Source organism: Zea mays, chromosome 7 (assembly GCF_902167145.1).
Source record: "Zea mays cultivar B73 chromosome 7, Zm-B73-REFERENCE-NAM-5.0, whole genome shotgun sequence".
NCBI classification, from domain to species: Eukaryota; Viridiplantae; Streptophyta; class Magnoliopsida; order Poales; family Poaceae; genus Zea; species Zea mays.
In genome coordinates, this window is record NC_050102.1 from 179,088,031 (window position 1) to 179,106,110 (window position 18,080).

Sequence of the window (18,080 nt, forward strand, 5' to 3'; positions counted from 1 at the left end):
CACCTTTATCACTTAAAAAGAAAACCCAGGTAAATCGAGAAAAATCATCAACAATAACTAAACCATACTTACTACCACCAATGCTAATGTAGGCCACAGGTCCGAAGAGGTCCATGTGAAGAAGCTCCAATGGCCTCTTTGTTGTGACCACATTCTTTGATTGATGTGGGACTCCATGTTGCTTTCCTGCTTGGCATGCGCCACAAACCCTATCTTTCTCAAATACAACATTTGTTAGTCCAATGATGTGATTATCCTTTTGAAGTTTGGCCAAATTCCTCATACCGACATGGGCTAGCCGGCGATGCCAAAGCCAACCCTTGTCGGACTTTGCCACTAAACAAGTCTCAGGCGTCACTTTACTTGTTGTGAAATCAACAAGATAAAGCTTGCCCTTCAAGCGACCGGTAAAGGCAACTGAGGAGTCCTCCCTTCTAAGGATCTTCACATCCACATCCGAAAATAGGCAATTATAACCCATTCCACAAAGTTGTGAAACGGACAACAAATTATAGCTTAAAGAATCTACTAATAAAACATTTGAAAGTGATTGTTGGTCTGAGATAGGAATTTTACCAATACCAATCACCTTACTTTTGCCACTATCTCCAAACACAATTTATTGTGCTTCTTGAGTTAGTTGCAATGTATGAAACATGTCTTTCTCCCCGGTCATGTGATTTGTACATCCACTGTCAAGCACCCAACTTGACCCACCAGAGGAGTAGACCTGCAAAACAAGTTTAGGCTATGCTTTTAGGTACCCAAATTGAATTGGGTCCTACAGTGTTAGTTATAGCCTTGGGTACCCACACACTTCTTTTCATGACTTTTCGTTTAGTGTAGGCACCCACATATTTCACAACCAATTTTCCTAAATCCCAAGTCAACATATAATCACAAAGATATGAGTGGGAAATGGGAGCATTAGATTTTTGTCCACTTGAGGATCCCTCTTCCTTCATCTTACTCTTTGTGGAACTCAAGTTAACCTTTACCTGAGGTGACTTGTCATTTGAGGAGTGAATCCTCCCCAAGGCATCATATAGGGTGGTTCCCTCTATGAACTTGGGGAATCTCCACCCCTTATGCACTATGCTAGGGTTTTCCTTGGATGAGTTGAACCCAAGCCCCCTTCTTCCATTGTTGGGCTTTAGGGACTTGTACTTGGGTTCAATTTTCTTTAACCCATCGTTGCTAGAGCATCTTTTCAATATTTCTTTGACCTTCACCTGTGGGCTCTTTTTCCTTGCATGGTTAGTTAGACAACAAGAAGCATGATATTTGGCACAATGTTTGCAAAAGGTATTATTTGAGGAGCTAGACTTAGATTCAATCAATAAAGATGAAGCTTTGATGTTCTTGCAATTTTCAAGTTGCACTTGAAGTTCTTGATTGTGGACATTCAAGCTTAATATGCTTGATTCAAGTGCATCCTTTTCATTTGCAAGACTAGCTATAGAGGTTTTCATATTGATTACTTCCTTTTCTTTATCCTCTACAGTTATCTTGACTAAAGATACTTCCTTAGTCAAGGCATCTAGCATTTCATCTTTATTGAGTAGCAATCCTTGAAGCTCTAGGTTTCTTTCCTTTTCAAGGATAAGCAAGTCTTCTTGAGCATCAAGAGTTGCTTTTCTTTTATCTAGCTTCTCCATCAATTTTATGATAACATTATATCCATTCAAGCCAAATTCCTTAATCATTTTATTTTTCATAGCAATTTGTTCATCATCATCATCATTTTGAAAATCATTACTAAATAAAGTTACCTTATCTCCTTTTGCCATGAGGCAAGTTGGAGTGTAGGAGTCGTCTTGTAGGTTGGTGAAGAGTTGCGAGCTTGAAGTGGATTGGATGGCAACATTTGCCACCACTTCTTCTTCTTCAGAGCTAGAACTCTCTTCATCGGAGTTCCATTCTTCACCAATATGGGCTTGACCATATTTCTTCTTCTTGAAATGTCCCTTGGTCTTGCCTCCCTTTTTGAACTTGTCCTTCTTGTATTCCTTCTTGGCTTCTTGTTCCTTTTTGTTAGGACAATCCGCTATGAAATGACCGGTTTGGCCACATTCATAGCATGCCCTCTTCTTTCCTTTCCTTTGAAACTTGTCATTTTTCCTTACAAATCTCTTGAATGTTTTGATGAACATAGTTGTGTCTTCATCACTTGAGCTATCTTCATCACTTGATGTCTCGACCACTTTCTTTGCCTTGTGGTCTTTGTTCTTCTTGGGGTTGTCTTGTTCATTTGTGATCAAGGCATGAGAGTCTCTTGTCTTCATGGGGGCTTCTTCGGACTCGTGTTGTTGAATCTTTGCAAATAATTGATGAGGCGTCATATCCTCGTAATCATCACGATCCCTTATCATCCTTGCTAGACTCTTATCCTTTTCTTTGTATGCTCTCATGAATAGTCTTGTGACCTTGGAGTCACTCCAATCTTCACTTCCAAGTACTCTTATCTTGTTTACTAACACCATCAATCGATCAAAGAGTGATTGAAGCGACTCACCCTTGATCCAATCATATCTAGCAAGCTCACTCTCCAAAGCTTCAACTCTATGTCTCTTAGCTTTGGGATCTCCTTCATGTGACATTTTAAGAATGTTCCAAATGTCACGGGCATCATCTCTTCCTTGAACTTTCCGGTATTCTTCCGGACAAAGACTTTCTTTAATTATGCTCACTGCTTGAGCATTGCGATGAACCTCTTGCATCATTTCCGGAGTCATCTCTTCTCCTTGGACGGGCTTATACATACCTACATTAACAATCTCCCAAAGACTAGGATGTACACCGATTAAATGCGACTTCATCTTATCGGCCCACTCGTCATAGTTCAACTCACTAAGAGTTGGTAACTTTCCAAGTGGGGCGGAAGAGAAGTTGGGAATAAAATTTCTAGAGTAATCGAATTGAACTTTACTAAACTCGTTACCTTTGCTTTTGGTAGATGATTCTTCGGTGTTGAGACTTACCTTGCTCAACACCTTTGACACCAAAAGATCCACTAGGTCATCATTGTAATCAAATTTTCCTTTACCTCTGTCTTCTTCGGCCTTTCTTCTTGATTCTTCTTCTTCGGCCTTTTTCTTAGCATCTTCCTCTTTCATCTTGAGGAACATCCTCTCGGCAATCTTCATGGCGAGGTCGAGGACCTTGGGGTCCACTTCCTCACCGGAGGATGTGACGGGAATATCCTCTAGGATAGGATCCACATGGTCCTGTTGAGTAGACATGATCGTTTCCTCACGCGGTTAAGCGTAAAACGAGGTACGAGGCTCTGATACCAATTGAAAGTAGCCTAGAGGGGGGTGAATAGGCTAATCTGAAAATTTTCACAACAAACTTCGAAAGATTGTTAGATACACAGTTCGACTGGTGCAGGCCGGTTCAACAGCTACGTGCGCAAGTTGAACCACTCTGAACCAATCCAACTGTTTTAAAAACTTTAGACTAAAATCTACTCGAAAAGTATTTCGCAAGTTCTTGAGAGAAGTAAGATATAGCTAAGTGAGGATGAAAAGATGAATATGTAAAGGTTATTTTACTTCTAGATAAACTCTACGGAGAAATCTTTATGTCAATCTTGCAAGTAAAAATATCTCAAGTTGAAACAAGCAAGAACACAAGACACAAGATTTAATCCGAGGTTCGGCCACACCACAAAGGTGTCCTACTCCCTGTTGAGGAGCCCACAAAGGGCCGGGTCTTTTTCAACCCTAATCCTCCAAAAGCCGACCACAAAGGTCAAGGCAATCTCTTCTTATCTTAGCTCAAAGAGCGGGTGATACAAACTTCTTAGGGTCGTCCACAAATTTGGAGACTCCCAAGCAACCTCAAAGATCTTGAAACCTAGGGTTTCAAGAACACCAAGAACGCACAAGAGGGGTTTGCACAAGCTCAAGTCTTTGAAAGAGAGATGGGAGAGGAAAAACCAAATCGTGAGCACAAGCACAAACCTCACACCCAAGAGCTCCTCCAACAAGGTTGAATCTTGAGGAAGATTTAAGTGTGAGAGAGATGGAGAGATGAGTGCTTTATCTCAAGTTAGGTGAGCAATAAATGAGTGAGTGTTCAGCCGTGTTGAAGAAGAGAGAGGGGGGGTCTATTTATAGTCACGGCTCAAAAACTAGCCGTTTGACCAAAAAACCCGTTGAAAACCGGTTGAACCGCCCCCTGACAGGTCAGCAGACTGTCTGCCAGTCTGACTCCCAGACTGACTGGCAGACTGACCTGCAGGCGGGTCAGACAGGCCAGGACCGGTTGAACCGCCCCCCTAGGGCGGTTGAACCGCCCCCTGACACCCCTGGCGACCTGACTGCCAGTCTGACTGGCAGACTGCAGATCAGAAGTCAGAGGGTCAGAGACCAGTTGAGCTGCCCCCCAGGACCAGTTCAGCTGGTCTAGACCAGAGAGTTTTGGAGAGAAAACCCCAGCTCAGCTGCCCAGGGGCAAGTTCAGCTGGGTATGGTCAAAGAGGTCCACAGCTGAAGTTGAAGTTCAGCTGGAGTTGGAAAAGTTCAACTCAGCTGAAGTCTAGCTCAGCTGAAAAGCTCAGCTGCAGCTGAAGAAGCTCATCACAGCTGAAGTTAAGTTCAGCTGGAAAGCTCAGCTGCAGTTGAAGAAGTTCAGCTGCTTTTCAGCAAGAACACTCTAGGTTTCTCAACCCTAACCATGGTCAACCAAATAATGTTAAAGTGATTTTTGGTTTTCAAAAATAGCTTTTGAATTTGGGGACTTGAGCTATAGCAAACACCTGTACCTGTGCGGAAAAGAACAAGGAAGAATTACATCATGCAACACAAGATTTTACATAAATTTTATACGTCCGTTGCATGAAGTCCTTGGTGCTTCCTTAAGTTCCTGTTTCCTTCTAATCAAACACTGAGAACAAAAACTGTTAGTACCCTTATTTGTTTTGTCATTAAATCACCAAAACCCTCACTTGGGGTTGATTGCACTTACAGGTTCTAACCATGCTTTTATGTATAAGGGTGAGACATCTAGCTCTAGGCAACCAACCCGTGCTAAGTTGCCTAAGAAGAAAACTCCTAGTGCATCAAATGAACATAGTCTTTCATTTAAAACTTTTGATGCTTCTTATGTTTTGACTAACAAATCCGGCAAGGTAGTTGCCAAGTTTGTTGGGGGCAAACACAAGGGATCAAAGACTTGTGTTTGGGTACCCAAAGTTCTTGTTTCTAATGCCAAAGGACCCAAAACCGTTTGGGTACCTAAAGTCAAGAACTAAAATTGTTTTGTAGGTTTATGCATCCGGGGGCTCAAGTTGGATACTCGACAACGGATGCACAAACCATATGACAGGGGAGAAAAGGATGTTCTCTTCCTACGAGAAAAACCAAGATCCCCAACGAGCTATCACATTCGGGGATGAAAATCAAGGTTTGGTCAAAGGTCTTGGTAAAATAGCTATATCTCCTGACCATTCTATTTCCAATGTTTTTCTTGTAGATTCATTAGATTACAATTTGCTTTCTGTATCTCAATTATGCAAAATGGGCTACAACTGTCTTTTCACTGATGTAGGTGTCACTGTCTTTAGAAGAAGTGATGATTCAATAGCATTTAAGGGAGTGTTAGAGGGTCAGCTATACTTGGTAGATTTTGATAGAGCTGAACTCGACACTTGCTTAATTGCTAAGACTAACATGGGTTGGCTCTGGCATCGCCGACTAGCACATGTTGGGATGAAGAATCTTCACAAGCTTCTAAAGGGAGAACACATTTTAGGACTAACAAATGTTCATTTTGAGAAAGACAGGGTTTGTAGTGCATGCCAAGCAGGAAAACAAGTTGGTGCCCATCATCCACACAAGAACATCATAACGACCGACAGGCCGCTTGAGCTACTCCACATGGATCTTTTCGGCCCGATCGCTTACATAAGCATCGGCGGGAGTAAGTATTGTCTTGTAATAGTGGATGATTATTCTCGCTTCACTTGGGTGTTCTTTTTGCAGGAAAAATCTCAAACCCAAGAAACCTTAAAGGGATTCTTAAGACGAGCTCAAAACGAGTTTGGCTTAAGGATCAAGAAAATTAGAAGCGACAACGGGACGGAGTTCAAGAACTCTCAGATCGAAGGTTTCCTTGAGGAGGAGGGCATCAAGCATGAGTTCTCGTCTCCCTACACGCCACAACAAAATGGTGTAGTGGAGAGAAAGAATCGAACTCTATTGGACATGGCAAGGACCATGCTTGATGAATACAAGACTTCGGATCGGTTTTGGGCCGAGGCGGTCAACACCGCCTGCTACGCCATCAACCGGTTATATCTACACCGAATCCTCAAGAAGACATCTTATGAACTCCTAACCGGTAAAAAGCCCAATATTTCATATTTTAGAGTTTTTGGTAGCAAATGTTTTATTCTTGTTAAAAGAGGTAGAAAATCTAAATTTGCTCCTAAGACTGTAGAAGGCTTTTTACTAGGATATGATTCAAACACAAGGGCATATAGAGTCTTTAACAAGTCCATTGGACAAGTTGAAGTTTCTTGTGACGTTGTGTTTGATGAGACTAACAGCTCTCAAGTAGAGCAAGTTGATCTTGATGAGATAGGTAACGAAGAGGCTCCATGCATCGCACTAAGGAACATGTCCATTGGGGATGTGTGTCCTAAGGAATCCGAAGAGCCTTCAAATGCACAAGATCAATCGACCTCCTCCACGCAAGCATCTCCACCAACTCAAAATGAGGATGAAGCTCAAATTGATGGAATAGAAGATCAAGCAAATGAGCCACCTCAAGATGACGACAATGATCAAGGGGGAGATGCAAATGATCAAGACAAGGAGGATGAAGAGCAAAGGCCGCCACACCCAAGAGTCCACCAAGCAATCCAACGAGATCACCCCGTCGACACCATCCTCGGAGACATTCATAAGGGGGTAACTACTAGATCTCGTGTTGCACATTTTTGTGAGCATTACTCTTTTGTTTCCTCTATTGAGCCACACAGGATAGAGGAAGCACTTCAAGATTCGGATTGGGTGGTGGCGATGCAAGAGGAGCTCAACAACTTCACTCGGAATGAGGTATGGCATTTAGTTCCACGTCCTAATCAAAATGTTGTAGGAACCAAATGGGTCTTCCGCAACAAGCAAGATGAGCATGGTGTGGTGACAAGGAACAAAGCTCGACTTGTGGCCAAGGGATACTCCCAAGTCGAAGGTTTGGATTTTGGTGAAACCTATGCACCCGTAGCTAGGCTTGAGTCAATTCGCATATTATTGGCCTATGCTACTTACCATGGCTTTAAGCTTTATCAAATGGACGTGAAAAGTGCCTTCCTCAATGGACCAATCAAGGAAGAGGTCTATGTTGAGCAACCTCCCGGCTTTGAAGACAGTGAGTACCCTAACCATGTCTATAAGCTCTCTAAGGCGCTTTATGGGCTCAAGCAAACCCCAAGAGCATGGTATGAATGCCTTAGAGATTTCCTTATCGCTAATGGCTTCAAAGTCGGAAAGGCCGATCCTACTCTATTCACTAAAACTCTTGAAAATGACTTGTTTGTGTGCCAAATTTATGTTGATGATATTATATTTGGGTCTACTAACGAGTCTACATGTAAAGAATTTAGTAGGATCATGACACAAAAATTTGAGATGTCCATGATGGGGGAGTTGAAGTATTTTCTAGGATTTCAAGTGAAGCAACTCCAAGAGGGCACCTTCATTAGCCAAACGAAGTACACTCAAGACATTCTAAACAAGTTTGGGATGAAGGATGCCAAGCCCATCAAGACACCCATGGGAACTAATGGGCATCTCGACCTCGACACGGGAGGTAAGTCCGTGGATCAAAAGGTATACCGGTCAATGATAGGTTCTTTACTCTATTTATGTGCATCTCGACCGGATATTATGCTTTCCGTATGCATGTGTGCAAGATTCCAAACCGACCCTAAGGAAGCTCACCTTACGGCCGTAAAACGAATCTTGAGATATTTGGCTTACACTCCTAAGTTTGGGCTTTGGTATCCTAGGGGATCCACATTTGATTTAATTGGTTATTCGGATGCCGATTGGGCGGGGTGCAAAATCAATAGAAAGAGCACATCGGGGACTTGCCAGTTCTTGGGAAGATCCATGGTGTCTTGGGCTTCAAAGAAGCAAAATTCGGTCGCTCTTTCCACCGCCGAAGCCGAGTACATTGCCGCAGGCCATTGTTGCGCGCAATTGCTTTGGATGAGGCAAACCCTGCGGGACTACGGTTACAAATTAACCAAAGTCCCTTTGCTATGTGATAATGAGAGTGCAATCAAGATGGCGGATAATCCCGTCGAGCATAGCCGCACTAAACACATAGCCATTCGGTATCATTTTCTTAGGGATCACCAACAAAAGGGAGATATCGAGATTTCTTACATTAACACTAAAGATCAATTAGCCGATATCTTTACCAAGCCTCTTGATGAACAAACTTTTAACAAACTTAGGCATGAGCTCAATATTCTTGATTCGCGAAATTTCTTTTGCTAACTTGCACGCATAGCTCTTTTATATACCTTTGATCTTGTCTCTTTCATATGCTATGACTCATGTGTTTTTCAAGTCTATTTCAAACCAAGTCATAGGTGTATTGAAAGGAAATTGGAGTCTTCGGCAAAGACAAAGGCTTCCACTCCGTAACTCATCCTTCGTCGTCGCTCCGAGTCACTCTCCATCTTTGGGAGAGAAAGCAAAAGGAGTTCGTCTTTGGTATAATCTTAACTCATTTATTTATGACCAAAGGGGAAGAAAGTACTTCGAGGGCTCTAATGATTCCGTTTTTGGCGATTCATGCCAAAGGGGGAGAAAGTATGAGCCCAAAGCAAAAGGACCGCACCACCACCAACCAATTTCAAAAACTTAGTTTTTCAAAGAGTATTTTCAATTGGTATCTTATTGTGTTCAAAATGGGGAGAAAGCAGTATTTCAAAAATGATATATCAAAACCCTCTTGAACACTAAGAGGAGGATCTCATTTAGGGGGAGTTTTGTTTAGTCAAAGGAAAAGCATTTGAAACAGGGGGAGAAAATTTCAAATCTTGAAAATGCTTTGCAAAATCTTATTCATTTACCTTTGACTATTTCCAAAAGAACCTTGAATAGGATTTACAAAATAGTTTGCAAAAACAAAACATGTGGTGCAAGCGTGGTCCAAAATGTTAAAAACGAAGAAACAATCCATGCATATCTTGTAAGTATTTATATTGGCTCAATTCCAAGCAACCTTTGCACTTACATTATGCAAACTAGTTTAAATATGCACTTCTATATTTGCTTTGGTTTGTGTTGGCATCAATCACCAAAAAGGGGGAGATTGAAAGGGAATTAGGCTTACGCCTAGTTCCTAAATAATTTTGGTGGTTGAATTGCCCAACACAAATTATTGGACTAACTAGTTTACTCCAGTGTATAAGTTATACAGGTGTCAAAGGTTCACAACAAGTCAATTAAAAAAAGACCAAAGTTGGGTTCAAAATAGAGGGCTAGAGGCATCCCGAAAGGCTCCCTGGTCTGGTGCACCAGACTGTCCGGTGGCGCACCAGACAGTGTCCGGTGCACCAGGGGACTTCGCGCAGAACTCCTCAACCTCGGGATTTTCCTGGAGCCGGCGCGCTATAATTCACCGGACTGTCCGGTGTACACCGGACAGTGTCCGGTGCTCCAAGAGGACGCGGCTTCGGAACTTGGCAGCCTCGGGAATTTGCAGCGGTTGCTCCGCTATAATTCACCGGACATGTCCGGTGTACACCGGACTGTCCGGTGCAACTACGGAGCAACGGCTACTTCGCGCCAACGGTCGCCTGCAACAGTAATTAATGCGCGCCAGAGCGCGCAGGCGTCAGGCACGCCCATACTGGCGCACCGGACACTCTACAGTACATGTCTGGTGCGCCACCGGACACCCAGGCGGGCCCAGAAGTCAGAACTCCAACGGTCGGAATCCAACGGCTTTGGTGACGTGGCTGGCGCACCGGACATGTCTGGTGTGCACCGGACTGTCCGGTGCACCATACGACAGACAGCCTCCACCAACGGTCATGTTTGGTGGTTGGGGCTATAAATACCCCAACCACCCCACCATTCATTGCATCCAAGTTTTTCAGCTTCCAACCACTATACAAGAGCAAGCATTCATTGCAAAGCACACCAAAAGAGATCAAATCCTCTCCCAACTCCACACAAAGCCTCAGTGACTAGAGAGAGTGATTTGTAGTGTTCATTTGAGCTCTTGCGCTTGGATCGCTTCTTTTCTTTGGCATTCTTTCTTGTGATCAAACACTCACTTGTAATTGAGGCAAGAGACACCAATTGTGTGGTGGGCCTTGCGGGAAGTTTGATTCCCAAGTGATTTGAGAAGAGAAACTCACTCGGTCCGAGGGACCGTTTGAGAGAGGGAAAGGGTTGAAAGAGACCCGGTCTTTGTGACCACCTCAATGGGGAGTAGGTTTGCAAGAACCGAACCTCGGTAAAACAAATCCTTGTGTCACACTCCTTATTTGCTCAAGATTTGTTTTGCACCCTCTCTCGCGGACTCATTTTTATTTCTAACGCTAACCCGGCTTGTAGTTGTGTTTATATTTGTAAATTTCAGTTTCGCCCTATTCACCCCCCTCTAGGCGACTATCAATAGGTTTCACCGAAATCCAAACCTTTGACTTGGGAGTATCCCTTGGCCACAAGTCGAGCTTTGTTCCTTGTCACCACACCATGCTCGTCTTGCTTGTTGCGGAAGACCCATTTGGTTCCTACAACATTTTGATTAGGACGTGGAACTAAATGCCATACCTCATTCCTAGTGAAGTTGTTGAGCTCCTCTTGCATCGCCATCACCCAATCCGAATCTTGTAGTGCTTCCTCTACCCTGTGTGGCTCAATAGAGGAAACAAAAGAGTAATGCTCACAAAAATGTGCAACACGAGATCTAGTAGTTACCCCCTTATGAATGTCGCCGAGGATGGTGTCGACGGGGTGATCTCGTTGGATTGCTTGGTGGACTCTTGGGTGTGGCGGCCTTGGTTCTTCATCTCCTTGTCTTGATCATTTGAATCTCCTCCTTGATCATTGTCGTCATCTTGAGGTGGCTCATTTTCTTGATCTTCTCCTTCATCAACTTGAGCCTCATCCTCATTTTGAGTTGGTGGAGATGCTTGCGTGGAGGAGGATGGTTGATCTTGTGCATTTGAAGGCTCTTCGGATTCCTTAGGACACACATCCCCAATGGACATGTTCCTTAACGCGATGCACAGAGCCTCTTCATCACCTATCTCATCAAGATCAACTTGCTCTACTTGAGAGCCGTTAGTCTCATCAAACACAATGTCACAAGAAACTTCAACTTGTCCAGAGGACTTGTTAAAGACTCTATATGCCCTTGTGTTTGAATCATATCCTAGTAAAAAGCCTTCTACAGTCTTAGGAGCAAATTTAGATTTTCTACCTCTTTTAACAAGAATAAAATATTTGCTACCAAAGACTCTAAAATATGAAATGTTGGGCTTTTTACCGGTTAGGAGTTCATACGATGTCTTCTTGAGGATTCGGTGTAGATACAACCGGTTGATGGCGTAGCAGGCGGTGTTGACCGCCTCGGCCCAAAACCGATCCGAAGTTTTGTACTCATCAAGCATGGTCCTTGCCATGTCCAATAGAGTTCTATTCTTCCTCTCCACTACACCATTTTGTTGTGGCGTGTAGGGAGAAGAGAACTCATGCTTGATGCCCTCCTCCTCAAGGAAGCCTTCGATTTGTGAGTTCTTGAACTCCGTCCCGTTGTCGCTTCTAATTTTCTTGATCCTTAAGCCGAACTCATTTTGAGCTCGTCTCAAGAATCCCTTTAAGGTCTCTTGGGTATGAGATTTTTCCTACAAAAAGAACACCCAAGTGAAGCGAGAGTAATCATCCACAATAACTAGACAGTACTTACTCCCGCCGATGCTTATGTAAGCTATCGGGCCGAATAGGTCCATGTGTAGGAGCTCGAGTGGCCTGTCAGTCGTCATGATGTTCTTGTGCGGATGATGAGCACCAACTTGCTTCCCTGCTTGGCATGCGCTACAAATCCTGTCTTTCTCAAAATGAACATTTGTTAGTCCCAAAATGTGTTCTCCCTTTAGAAGCTTATGAAGATTCTTCATTCCAACATGTGCTAGTCGGCGATGCCAGAGCCAGCCTATGTTAGTCTTAGCAATTAAGCAAGTGTCGAGTTCAGCTCTATCAAAATCTACTAAGTATAGCTAACCCTCTAACACTCCCTTAAATGCTATTGAATCATCACTCCTTCTAAAGACAGTAACACCTACATCTGTGAAAAGACAGTTGTAGCCCATTTTGCATAATTGAGATACGGAAAGCAAATTATAATCTAAAGAGTCTACAAGAAAAACATTGGAAATGGAATGGTCAGGTGAAATAGCAATTTTACCCAGTCCTTTGACCAAACCTTGATTTCCATCCCCGAATGTGATCGCTCTTTGGGGCTTTTGGTTTTTCTCGTAGGAGGAGAACATCTTCTTCTCCCCTGTCATATGGTTCGTGCACCCGCCGTCGATTACCCAACTAGAGCCCCCAGATGCATAAACCTACAAAACAAGTTTAGTTCTTGGTTTTAGGTACCCAAACTGTTTTGGGTCCTTTGACATTAGAAACAAGAACTTTGGGTACCCAAACACAAGTTTTTGAACCCTTGTGTTTGCCCCCAACAAACTTGGCAACTACCTTGCCGGATTTGTTAGTTAAGACATAAGAGGCATCAAAAGTTTTAAATGAAATGCTAGAATCATTTGATGCCTTAGGAGTTTTCTTCTTAGGCAATCTTGCATGGGTTGATTGCCTAGAACTAGATGTCTCACCCTTATACATAAAAGCATGATTTGGGCCAGAGTGAGACTTCCTAGAGTAAATTCTCCTAATCTTGTCCTCAGGATAACTGGCAGGGTACAAAATGTAACCCTCGTTATCCTGAGGCATGGGAGCCTTGCCCTTAACAAAGTTGGACAATTTCTTAGGAGGAGCATTAAGTTTGACATTGCCTCCCTGTTGGAAGCCAATGCCATCCTTAATGCCAGGGCGTCTCCCATTATAAAGCATACTACGAGCAAACTTAAATTTTTCATTTTCTAGTTCATGCTCGGCAATTTTAGCATCTAATTTAGCTATATGATCATTTTGTTGTTTAATCATGGAAAGGTGATCATGTATAGCATTAACATCAACATCTCTACATCTAGTGCAAATAGTGACATGCTCAGTGGTAGATGTAGAGGGTTTGCAAGAATTAAGTTCAACAATCTTAGCACACAATATATCATTTTTATCTCTAAGATCGGAAATTGTAACATTGCTAACATCTAGTTCTTTAGCCTTAGCAATCAATTTCTCATTTTCAATCCTAAGGCTAGCAAGAGAAACATTTAATTCTTCAATCTTAGCAAGTAAATCAACATTATCATCTCTAAGATTGAGAAGTGAAACATTGCAAGTATTTGAATCAACCTTAGCAATTAAACTAGCATTCTCATTTCTAAGGTTGTCAATAGTCTCATGGCAAGTGCTTAGCTCACTAGATAATTTCTCACATTTTTCTACTTCTAGAGCATAAGCATTTTTTACCTTAACATGCTTCTTGTTTTCTTTAATAAGGAAGTCCTCTTGGGTGTCCAAGAGATCATCCTTCTCATGAATGGCACTAATCAATTCATTTAATTTCTCCTTTTGTTGCATGTTTAGGTTGGCAAACAGAATGCGCAAGTTATCCTCCTCATTACTAGCATTCTCATCATCACTAGAGGTTTCATATTTAGTGGAGGATCTTGATTTTACCTTCTTCCTTTTGTCGTCCTTTGCCATGAGGCACTTGTGGCCGACGTTGGGGAAGAGAAGACCCTTGGTGACGGCGATGTTTGCGGCGTCCTCGTCAGAGGAGGAGTCGGTGGAGCTCTCGTTGGAGTCCCACTCCCGGCAAACATGGGCATCGCCGCCCTTCTTCTTGTAGTACTTCTTCTCCTTTCTTCTCCCCTTCTTGTCGTCGCCCCTGTCACTGTCACTAGAAATAGGACATTTTGCTATAAAGTGACCGGGCTTACCACACTTGTAGCAAACTTTCTTGGAGCGGGATTTGTAGTCCTTCCCCCTCCTTTGCTTGAGGATTTGGTGGAAGCTCTTGATGACAAGCGCCATCTCCTCATTGTCGAGCTTTGAGGCGTCGATTGGTTGTCTACTTGATGTAGACTCCTCCTCCTTCTCCTTCGTCGCTTTTAATGCGACCGGTTGTGCTTCAGACGTGGAGGGGCCATCAAGCTCGTTGATTTTCTTTGAGCCTTTGATCATCAACTCAAAGCTTACAAAGTGTCCTATCACTTCCTCGGGAGACATTAGTGTGTATCTAGGATTACCACAAATTAATTGCACTTGTGTAGGGTTAAGGAAAACAAGTGATCTAAGAATAACCATAATCATTTCGTGGTCATCCCATTTCTTGCTCCTGAGGTTGCGCACTTGGTTCACCAAGGTTTTGAGCCGGTTGTACATGTCTTGTGGCTCCTCCCCTTGGCGAAGTCGGAAGCGACCAAGCTCCCCCTCGATCGTTTCTCGCTTGGTGATTTTGGTCACCTCGTCTCCTTCGTGCGCGGTCTTTAGCGTGTCCCAAATCTCCTTGGCATTTTTCAACCCTTGCACCTTATTATACTCCTCTCGACTTAGAGAGGCGAGGAGTATAGTTGAGGCTTGGGAGTTGAAGTGTTGGATTTGGGCCACTTCGTCCTCATCATAATCTTCATCCCCTATGGATGGTACTTGTGCACCAAACTCAACAACATCCCATATACTTTTGTGGAGTGAGGTTAGATGAAATCGCATCAAATCACTCCACCTAGCATAATCTTCACCATCAAAGGTTGGTGGTTTGCCTAATGGGACGGAAAGTAAAGGCGTATGTTTAGGAATGCAAGGATAGCGTAAGGGATCTTACTAAACTTCTTGCGCTCATGGCGCTTAGAAGTGACGGACGGCGCGTCGGAGCCGGAGGTGGATGGCGATGAGGTGTCGGTCTCGTAGTAGACCACCTTCCTCATCTTCTTCTTCTTGTCACCGCTCCGACGCGGCTTGTGTGAAGGGGATTCCTTTTCCTTCCCCTTCCCTTTGTTGTAGGATTCTCCCGATGGAGCCTTCCCGTGGCTTGTAGCGGCCTTCTCGTCGGTCACCATATCCTTCTTGGCGTGATCTCCCGACATCACTTCGAGCGGTTAGGCTCTAATGAAGCACCGAGCTCTGATACCAATTGAAAGTCGCCTAGAGGGGGGTGAATAGGGCGAATTTGAAATTTGCAAACTTAATCACAACTACAAGCCGGGTTAGCGTTAGAAATATAAACGACTCCGAGAGAGGGCGCAAAACAAATCGCAAGCGAATAAAGAGTGTGACACAAGGATTTGTTTTACCGAGGTTCGGTTCTCGCAAACCTACTCCCCGTTGAGGTGGTCACTAAGACCGGGTCTCTTTCAACCCTTTCCCTCTCTCAAACGGTCCCTCGGACCGAGTGAGCTTCTTCTTCTCAATCAAACGGGAACAAACTTCCCCGCAAGGACCACCACACAATTGGTGTCTCTTGTCTCGGTTACAATTGAGTTGTTCGCAAGTAAGAACGAAAGAAAGAAGCAATCCAAGCACAAGGGCTCGAAAGAACACAAGCAAATCTCTCTCACTAATCACTAAAGCTTTGTGTGGAATTTGGAGAGGATTTGATCACTTGGGTGTGTCTAGAATTGAATGCTAGAGCTCTTGTAAGTAGTTGGAAGGTGGAAAACTTGGATGACTTGAATGTGGGGTGGTTGGGGGTATTTATAACCCCAACCACCAAACTAGCCGTTTGGTGGAGGCTGCTGTCGCATGGCGCCACGTCACCTGGCCGTTGGGTTCCGACCGTTGGAGCTCTGTCTTGTGGGCCCGCCTGGCTGTCCGGTGGCGCACCGGACAAGTCCTGTAGACTGTCCGGTGTGCCACCCGCGCGTGCTCTGTCCTCTGCGCGCGCAGGCGCGCATTTAATGCGTTGCAGTCGACCGTTGTGCGCGAAGTAGTCGTTGCTCCGCTGGCTCACCGAACAGTCCGGTGTGCACCGGACATGTTCGGTGAATTATAGCGGAGCGGATTCCCGAAGCTGGTGAATTCAGAGTCGCTCTCCCCTGGGGCACCGGACACTGTCCGGTGGTGCACCGGACAGTCCGGTGAATTATAGCGAAGCGCCTCTGAGAATTCCTGAAGGTGAGCAGTTCAGCTTGGAGCCCCCTGGTGCACCGGACAGTCCGGTGCGCCATACCAGGGCAGCCTTCGGTTATCCCTTGCTCTCTTTGTTGAACCCATTTCTTGGTCTTTTTATTGGCTTAGTGTGAACCTTTGGTACCTGTATAACTTATAGACTAGAGCAAACTAGTTATTCCAATTATTTGTGTTGGGTAATTCAACCACCAAAATTAATTAGGAAATAGGTGTAAGCCTAATTCCCTTTCAAACTCGTTATAAAAAATCAGAACATAAGAATACACAAGGCTGAGACGTCATTTCGCTGCCTTCTCCTCTCCAGTTCTCAGTTCCAATCTAATCCCTATCAGCCTATCTCCTCCTCTTCTATGGTGTTAACATGATTCTCTCCTAAGGAAGTAATCTACTCTTCTATGTAAATGGAGCTAGACTTGGACATTCTATAGTGGAAGAGGTGTAAGACCGCTACATTTGTTCATTCATTCTAGCTTTATAGCCTTCATTATGTGTTTTTGGCCTTGTGGGTTTGGATGGTGCCGCAGTGCTTTTGATATTCATCCGTTCGCACTGCCTTTTGTGCCAGGAATCAAACAAAGACTCCTACATTCCTTCGCTCATTCAAGCTTTTATGTTCTGTTTTGGCCTTGTGAATATAGATGTACAACAAGGGCGAAGCCTGAAAGCACGTTTTTTTTGACCCGCTACGAGCCCGGCCCGACCTGCTTAAAACAGGCTAAGCCGGTCGACGTGAATGAGCGGATCGAGCCCAGACAGAGAATCAAGCATGACGTGCTGGCCCAGCACGAACCATTTAGTGCTTGGCCCGCTTGGCCCATTTTTTTACTAAAACGTGCTTTTTGGCTCGTTTTTTCGTGCTTACGGGTCAACCCATCCTGTTTAATCTCGTAGTGTGTCGGTGCCTGTTCAGGGAAACAAGCCTATGGCCCTGTCAGACCCAACCTGGTTTTTAACCATGCCTAACGGGTCGGGCTTCACTAGAACCGTGCCGGTTCGGATGGGCATGGTGCATGGACACTACTTGTGGACTTGATGATACCGCAGTGTCCATGCACCATGCCTTCGATAGATTAGATGAAACACATGTATACGAATTGTTCATTCAGGTGTATTTATTCCAAACCTATACGATAATACAAAGCATGCTCATACTGGAAGACGTTTTAGAATAAATGTAAATCAAAAGACTAAGGTCATGTTTGGGAATACGATATTTTCTTAATTCCAAGACAATACCATGATATTTGAGCATGTTATGATATTTTAGATCAAAAAACATTCAAGAGTACATAGAATAACTATGTATTTTAAACCATGGTTTTGCTAATACCACGATATTTTTGGGTACACCAAAGTTTTGTTTTGCTTGCATGTAGCTACAATCTTCTCTTTTTCTATACTACAAGTAAAATATTGTGTCTCCAAACAGATGTTGGATTGGACTAATATTAAATATATTATAATTATGTTATGACATACATTAAACTATGGTATTATAAACTGTGATTTTGAGAAACTATGTTCCCAATCAGACCCTAAAATATTCCTCAAAGACTAGAGATATAAATGTATTGAGAAAAAATGTATTGGAAAGCGTGAAATGTGTGTTAAAAGAGACGTTTTGGGTAGCGTGGAGATCAAATATTTTAGGACAGAAAGTACGCATATGCATTATGGTTTGATCATTGGATAAGTTTTGCGATCATATAAACCTGCAAAAAATAAAAATAATTGAGAGGATGGACATAATTATTTGGCAAGTGAAGGACAAAAAAGGCAGAACTCGTG